The sequence below is a fragment of the Nothobranchius furzeri genome, chromosome 13, assembly GCF_043380555.1.
Source record: "Nothobranchius furzeri strain GRZ-AD chromosome 13, NfurGRZ-RIMD1, whole genome shotgun sequence".
NCBI classification, from domain to species: Eukaryota; Metazoa; Chordata; class Actinopteri; order Cyprinodontiformes; family Nothobranchiidae; genus Nothobranchius; species Nothobranchius furzeri.
The window spans coordinates 42425822-42432954 of record NC_091753.1 but is presented as its reverse complement, the minus strand read 5'-3'; the positions used below and the strand labels follow the sequence as shown (position 1 = coordinate 42432954).

The following is a 7133-nucleotide window of genomic DNA, read 5'->3' as shown; positions in this document are numbered from 1 at the left end:
CTTTTACAGATCTTTTACTCCACATTGTTGGACAGGTTCTGTTTAAGTGCTTTTATCATTCTACAGGTCTGGTACGAGAATGGTATGGAGCTGAGTTCAGATTTTCCTAAGATGTAGTGAATCACTCAGGGCAGACACTTTTACAGCTTGATTTGGATATAATTTGGTATTTACTCAGCTCTTATTTGGCTGAAACTGACATTTGTTTGTACTCATCTGAGTCGTTTAGGTGCCATAAAATGAAAAAGCCATAGCTTCAATAAAAAACAAACCTAAGTTGCAACTGTCTTTGTGATGAAATTGTTGTTTTTTTTACCGATTCCAGATAAACTTTTCCAATGAGATCCCAGTTTGTGGAACAAGTTTCCTCAGCCAACATCACTCAGCTGCTGGACGGTCTTCTGAAAGACGGCGTCATTAATTATGAAAAGAAAGACTCGGTAACTGAAGGCAGTAATAAAGAGCTGAAAGGGACCGTTCTCTTGTTGAGATGGTGAGGGAAAAAAGGAGCCACTGCCAGCAAGAAGATGATTGGTCACCTGGAAAGAATTGATCCCACACTTTGCTCTGAGCTGGGCCTGTCCTGAGGTCGGCTTCACCTCTGGAGGCTCGGAGTGGATCCAGTAACATCTGCACCACGAGAGAGCTCTAGATCAATGATTCAAGCATCAGTCATTTATAAAAATCACATCATGTAAGCTGGATTCAGTAAACATTTTCAGAAACACTTTTTTAATCTCAAAGCTTTCCTGTAGATCTATATTGTTTTAATCTGCTTTCAGTGGGTTTTTGTTATCTTTTACTCTGTATTATTTATCACTTTGCATGTTCTTATGTTTACCTTCGTTTGTAGCGCTCTAAATCAAACAAATCTCAGTGTTTTACAAATAAATTATATTATTAATATTATTAAAGCTCTCAGATAAACAACTTATTTCGCACATTTAATGTCAACCAGAAAGTAGATTTTCTAAGTTGATAGGTCTTTAGTTTATTTCTGTCCAGTTTTTTTACTTTTTTGTGCCCAAACTAAAGAAAAAACTAAACCTGGAAGAGTGCAGGGGAGAACTTTTTTGTCTCTTCTCATCTTCTAGTTTATATTGAAGGAAGGAGGTGGAGCAGCTTGAAGGTTGGTGTGGATTATGCAACCTCACCATAAAAACAGACAAATCCAACAACAAGCTGATTGAGTTCAGGGAGTTTGGGAGAGATCACCACACTCAAATCATCATAAGTGGTGCTGTGTGGGACCTGAGCCCCTCCATCAACTCCACAGCAGTCATCAAAAAGGCTTACAAGTGTCCCAACTCCTCAGGAGACCCAGGAAAGGTGGACTTGCCACATCTCACCTCGTCACGTTCAGCAAAACCAGAGAGAGGCAACTGCTGAGCAGGAGTTGTTCAAGCTGCTAACAAAATAGGTTTTCATCTTCTAGAAGTGAAAAAAGACCTCCACCAACATTCTCAAGATTTGTTTTTCCACATGCAGGAGCATCAGCTGCAGATGCACCAGGATGCTCACTCCTCATCCCAACGTTAACTAGAGACCTTGGTCGAACCCCACCCTCCCTTAAAAAACCACGCGCACACACACGCACACATACAATGTTAAACTGTCGTGATTGGTTTTATTTAGTGTTATTTTCCTCCTGCCTCTACTCCCTCTGTTAAAAGTCACAACATTATTCATGTATTTGTTATTTGCTCTGAGCTGGTGAGGAACATCTCGCTACTATCCGGTTCTTATAGTCATCATTCGTAAAATGGCAGTAAATCTTGAGTCATGAAAAAAAAACTTATGCTTGACATCCTTCAAACAAACAAACTAGTACATGCATTTGCTATTTATAAGTTAACAATTTTCACTAAATTATTGAACTTTTTTACTTTCATAAATGTAATTTTAATGAAACTGATTTTAACCCCAGTTTTTCTAAATCAAACAAAGATTTACAACAAACATATTTACTTTGAAACTGGATTAGAAATTATTAAATACCTCAAAGAGTACATCATTATGGCAAGCTGCAGCACTGGCCAGTGGGCGGGGCTTCAGGAGCCAACCCAACTCACCTGCTGAGGAAAGTTGATAGGTGACCCAATGTCCCCACGTGTGAGTGAGAGTGTGAATAGCCATCTGTCTCATTCGGTTCCTGTGATGGACTGGCAACTTGTCTATGGTGTCCCCGGCAACTGCTGGAGACGGGCACTAGCTCCCATGTGACCCGACTACAGGGGTTAAAACCTTCTCGATTTTAGAAAATGGCAAACTTTAGTTTTAACTTTGTAGTACATGGAAAATACTGCACAGTTTCAATAATGCTAAACAAAACATGTTAGGGTTGAAAATTAAATTCTATGTAACAGAAAAAATACCCACTTGTTTTATTTTTTACCGGATCCGCTGATCTGCAGGTTTGATTCCTTAGAAAGACACACCTGAATGACAGAGATACACTTCCTGGAGTGCATTGCTAGGTTTATAGAAAAATGTCTAAACAATTGTCACAAGCCTGTGCTTGTGCTGTTTTCTAAACATTCAGTGGAAAAAAATTCAAGTGATCTGATTTCATATTTGACTTGATTTCAGTTCTGAAGAATCAAGTCAGGTAGTATTTCTAGTTTTACGTGATTGCAGCCACTTACATGGAACTGCAGCTTCCTCGTGTCTTTACAAGTCCATTGATTAACTTGGCATTCACTCTGAGACGAGACCTGAGCATAACGGCAGGTAAGGTTAAGCATTTATGATTTATCTGTATGTTTTTACTCATATTAAATAACTGTATTTGTGTTTCCAGATAAGGAGCTAGCAAGAGTGAGGGGACGATTTGCGGACAAAGAGTCCAAAGCCATGATCAAACTGCTCCTGGACGACCTTCTAGAAGACAAGCTGTTGAACGATGGGGAAACCGGTTCGATTCTGGAGGACAACAGTAACAAAGCGGACAAGGCTCGCGCTCTCATCAATGTGATCAAGAAAAAAGGGGACAGAGCAAGCAGGAAGCTGATCACCAACATTGAAAAAAAAAGAGATCCCAACCTTTACTCTGAACTCTGACTAAAGCGCCTCGTGATTTTTATCTTGAGAGGCGCTATAGAAATGATATTTTCTTCTTCTAAGCTGTGGTCCGCCTTCAGGTGAGATCAAAGTTTAAGACGTAAAATAAAATAAATCCCATCATCAGTTTTACTCAGGTGTTGTGTTCTTCTCAGCTCAGAAAAAAGATACCTGGTCAAACAAACTCATCACCACCACCGACTCAGACTTTAGGGAAACGGAACGATAAAAATGTAAGCTTCTCTAATTAAAAGATCTTTATTGTTCTTTTGTTTTAAGTAACCTTCCAAAATGCAAGAGTCCAAATGTGATGTTTGATCACTGTTTAATTCTTTTTTAGGTTTACCCAGTGACAGACCAGTCCTTTGAGAATCGCGTGGCTCTGAAGATCACGAACAGGAACTTTATGGATCCCAGGATGACTAGAAAAGGAGCCGAGATAGATGGAGAGAACATGGAGAAGCTTCTCAGATCTCTGAGATATGATGAGTTAAAAACACAACAACCTCTCTGGGAAGGCACATGGTTTCCATTTTAACTCCAGCAGCTCTGGTCAAATAATTATAGGACTTTGTTGCTTTTTGCCTTTCTTTGTTGTACAGGTCATTTTATTTTATATTTTCATTGAGAAAAAAATTGTTTAAAAGTTCTATGGTTGACTAGATTTGTGCGTTTTTGTGCACTAATGTAAAACTGGGTGAGACATAATATGTCAACTCTGATGTCAGTGTGTGTATGAATGAATGAATGAATGAATGAATGAATGAAGGCATTGTTAGCATTTAAGGTGCAACGCTACCTTTCAAGGTTGACAGTAGTCAGAGCTTTTCATCAGTAATCTTTGGGCAGAAACCAAATTGCTCAGGAGGTAAAAAGAAAACCATTTCAAACTGAAACGGAACAATGAGGAGATAAATTTAAAAGAAAATAAATGATGGTCATAAGATTTGTACTAGTACCAACCCACTGTCTTCTCTTACAGGAGATCTATAAGGCTGAATCTGATTTCTCCCAAAACCCCAAACTGAAACACATCGGCAATTTTTTCGTCATCATCTTGTCTCACAGGAGAGTTTGTTCTTGGTGTTAATCACAGAGAAGAACAACCAGATCAGTTCCCCGTTGACAACCTCTACAAGTACCTGGGTTCTCAGAGCTGTCCTGCACTGATGAACAAACCAAAGGTCGTCATCATCCAGGCCTGCAGAGGAGGTGACTTCAATTGTGTTTTCATTGTTCACCTCTGGACCTGAACTGAATTCAAACTGTCGTGTGTGTTTTGCAGAATCTGGTGGACATGTGCTATAGCGACAGCGCTAAAGCCGACATAGTCTCTGATGATGTGTCACATCTGGCGAGAGAAGACAATATCGTTGATTGTGCAATTCGATATGTTCACAAGGAAAAAGACTTCCTTTCTCTTCTGTCCAGCACTCCTGGTCAGGTTTTTATTTAGTCAGATCTGATAAAAAACTGATTAATTAATGTAGCAACAAAAAAAATCCTGGTTTTGTGTTGCTCTGCAGATACGGTTTCATACAGACAAGAGAGAACGGGATCTTTCCTGATTCAGTATACAGTGGAAATATTCAACACCTGCTGCCACCAGGATGATATCGATGGGCTTTTCAGAAAGGTAAAATGCCTGTTTTTAGATTTTAGTGGCAAAGAATTAAAAAAATGCAGCCAGTGATGATTTTGTTTCCTGTTTCCTGTCTTAACTCCTCAGGTCATGCAGCGTTTTGAGGATTTCCCATCTGAGACTGAAAGACAAATGCCAACCAAAGACAGATGCACACTGTCCAGGTGCTTACCTCTTCCCAGGACAATGAGATGGCACAGTTTCAGTAAATGCATCACATGATTTTTACTTCTAATTTAAAAAAAATTTTTTTACTTTACTTTGTGAGAAAATACTTTGTAAAATAGCAATAAAATATTATCTGGTTTGTGCTCTGCTGGATATTTCTGCAAGACAAAACAAAACAAACTCTACAAAAATGACTTTCCAAATAGACTTTTACTTTGTAAAGAAACCCCAGTTACAAATGAAACCATGTTATCACAATACAACACAAAGGCAACAAGTCAAGTAGGCAACATGGTAACGCGGTTTGTGCACATCTGATGTGTCCCTAAAAACTCTGACTTCATGTTCATCAACAAAGAAGCATCTTGCACCGTTTAGAGTTCAGGGTTCTTTTAAAAAAGACGTAAACTAAGACAGAATCAGTAATTCAATCAGATTAAACTCTGTTTAACATTTTACTATTGGCAGTGTTAGAGAGCTTTTCAATACAAAACAACACACTCCAGTTTTCACTCAGACGATTAGCTACAGTTGAACATCTGCTCTTAAACATCCGTGCATGCACAAACTCACACTCAACCAGGGGCGCAGATAGGATTTTCAAACTGGGGGGGACAAAGTTTCAATGTACCCTCCCCCAAACACATATGGGCCATTCCCATCTGTACCGGGTCGGCCCGGGCCGGGTAGCCCCAGTCCGCCCCAGCCTGGCCCGGTTGATTCCACACATCCTTGTCTTAAGCCCATGTGGGCTGATTCTACCCACCAATCAGAGGCTTGCTCTAATGGAAGGTGTGAATGGGCTGATTCTACCCACCAATCAGAGGCTTGCTCTAATGGAAGGTGTGAATTTGCTGTCAGCAGTGGGTGTGTTGGCCCTGGTCGGCCTGAAGCAGACCCCCTCGAGAAGAGGGCTGAGAATGAGCCTTGGTTGGCCCGGAAAAATACCAGGCCACCCAGATATGTAAACAACCTATGCTACCCGGCCCGGGCCGACCCGGTACAGATGGGAATGGTCCACTATACACACACACGTACGCACGTACACATACACATACACAAACTATTGCAATATGGAGCTAGGATTGGGACAATATTCAGCGTAACTTGTACCAAGTTTTGTAACTTCGAACATGTTTCATCACATGTAACTTTGGATTTGTAACTTGTAACTTTAGTTTTCTAACTTGTAATTCTCAATTTGTACTTGTATTTCTTGTTTTGTAACAGGAAATTTTCATTTTGTACATGTATTTTTTATTTTGTAAAATCAAACTTATTTTGTACATTTACTACTCATTTTGTAACATCAAACATTCATTCAGAAACATGAAACTTTCGTTTTGTAACTAGCAGACTTCCAAATTGAAAAAATCAAGGTACAAGTTTGAAATCAAAACTCTCAAAAACACACATTTCATTCTACAGGTACAAACCTCAAATCCACAGTTACGGATCTTTTTGTCTCGATTCTAGCGTCAGTGGGAGGAACTTGGGTGGAACCAATGAGAGCACGAGTCTTAGCTACCAATCACGTTTCACAAGAAATACAAGTAAGAATTGAGAATTACAAGTTAGAAAACTAAAGTTACAAGTTACGAATCCAGTTACATGTGATGAAACATGTTCGAAGTTACAAAACTTGGTACAAGTTACGCTGAATATTGTCCCAATCCTAGCTCCATAATATGGATATGCAAGAGCCTTAACTAGAGCTCAGTCAGTTTGTGTAATTCCATTGAATGGTTTACGAAATAACTAACAATTTTATATATGTGTTTGAAGCCATTGTGCAATGGAACGCTGGCAACAAGCTCTGCCTAATCAACACTATCCAAGTCAGTCATTTGTTATCCTCCCAATCAATTACTAACCAAAACCTCATGCTTTATGCAAAACATTAAATGATTTCCAGCATACCAATCTTTACAGAAAACCTAAAAGCCCTAAAAAACTGCACATAAAATATATTTAAAAAACAATACTCACTCATAGGATTGGCCATCGTTTGATTTTGAACGATTCCGATTCCAATTCCTTGTTTCAATTCCGGTTCTTATCAATTCCCGATTCCGATTCTTTTAAGACATGGCATGTTTTACACGAGCCAGCTAACCACAGGTCCTACTTGATGAAATAATCTTAACTTCAACATGAATTTTAATTCTATGAACCACAAAATCACCTTCATTTAGACAAAAACATGTTTTGGAGAAAAAAAGAAAAAGACTTGCAGCACAACCAGTGTGTTTGTTTCTGACCA

At 39.2% G+C, this 7133-nt stretch overlaps 1 pseudogene; it reads left to right on the top strand.

Annotated features, from left to right (window-relative positions):
- Window positions 1-2645: 2645 nt before the first annotated feature.
- LOC107380246 (caspase a-like) lies at window positions 2646-4892 on the top strand (annotated as a pseudogene).
- Window positions 4893-7133: the final 2241 nt, after the last annotated feature.